Source organism: Mustela nigripes, chromosome 3 (genome assembly GCF_022355385.1).
Source record: "Mustela nigripes isolate SB6536 chromosome 3, MUSNIG.SB6536, whole genome shotgun sequence".
In the NCBI taxonomy this organism is placed as follows: Eukaryota; Metazoa; Chordata; class Mammalia; order Carnivora; family Mustelidae; genus Mustela; species Mustela nigripes.
Window position 1 is genome coordinate 180,960,332 of NC_081559.1, and position 1,371 is coordinate 180,961,702.

Here is a 1,371-nt window from a genome sequence, read left to right on the forward strand (position 1 = left end):
CCTGGCTCTGCACTCAGCGGGTAGTCTGCTTCTCCCTCTGCTTCCACCCCTCCCCCTGCTCATGTTCTCTCCCTTTCTAAAAAATAAGTAAGTCCTTAAAAAAATCAAATGGAATCAGTAAGCATGGTGTCTTTGTTGTGCTACATTAATTAATAACGACTATTTTAAGAACTCCTGCAAAAGCTTGGAGCAGCCATGATTCTCTCCACTGACTTTTGATTGTTCTGAGGTAACTTAAAACATTTTAAAAATATGCCTTTTTGCTAAAGTTAGCCAGAGAGAATTTCTGTTGCTTGCAACCAAAACAATCTCAGCCAGTAAAATCCATCTGTTCTTAATTCAAAACTTTGATCCTGCTCTCTCATCAACATTTATATATAAACATAATTTTAAAATATACATGAAACAATTTAATTACATATCAGTGATATATTTTTATGCATGAATATAATTTTTATTAAATATGTAAATATTATTTTATATATGTAAATACTCCAGAGCTAGTGAAAAACAAAAAATGAAAAACCCCACAGTCTTCCAGTCACTCCCCAGTCAGTGTGCTGGTGACCTGGACACCGGCTGCAAAGCTGAGATACAGTCCTCAGATGGGTTTCAGTTTCATGAGAATGCCCGCTCTGTGGACAATTAACTGTTAGCACATTGAAGTGAAAATCTCTTTTCACTTTTTAAGATTTATTTATCCATTTAAGAGAGAGAGAGGGAGAGAACATGTGCAAGCGAATGGGGTGGGGGTTGCAGAGAATGAGAGAGAATCCTCAAGCACACTCCTCACCCAGAGCCCAATGCGGGCTTGATCCCATGACCTAGAGATCATGACCTGAGACAAAACCAAGAGTTGGGATGCTCAACCAACAAAGCCACCTAGGTGCCCCCAAAATCTGTTCTTTTACAGTCCTGGAGCTGTAGAAATCTAAGAGAAGCAGCTTCTAAAAATATAATCAAGAACATTTTGTATCTTTTTAAAACTTAGATGCTGTTAGCTAGACCCTACTTTTTCTGAGGTATGGGGTTCCCTTCACTGTAACCCCCACGGGCCTCCATTTTCTGTCAACTTCAGATCTTCCTATTCTGCTCCTTATGTCCAGATTTCCTTTTCTATCACCCAGGCATTTGGTCAACTCAACTGATATTTATTTAGTGTTAGCTGTGCACATTATGTAAGTGCTGGATCTATGATCATAAAACAAAATAGGGGTGCCTGGTGGCTCAGTCAGTTAAGTGTCTGCCTTTGACTTGGGTCATGATCACAGGATCCTGGGATGGAGTCCTGCATCGGGCTCCATGCTCAGTAGGGTGTCTCCTTCTCCCTTTCCCTCTGTTGCTGCTGCTCTCTCTGTTAAATAAATAAAT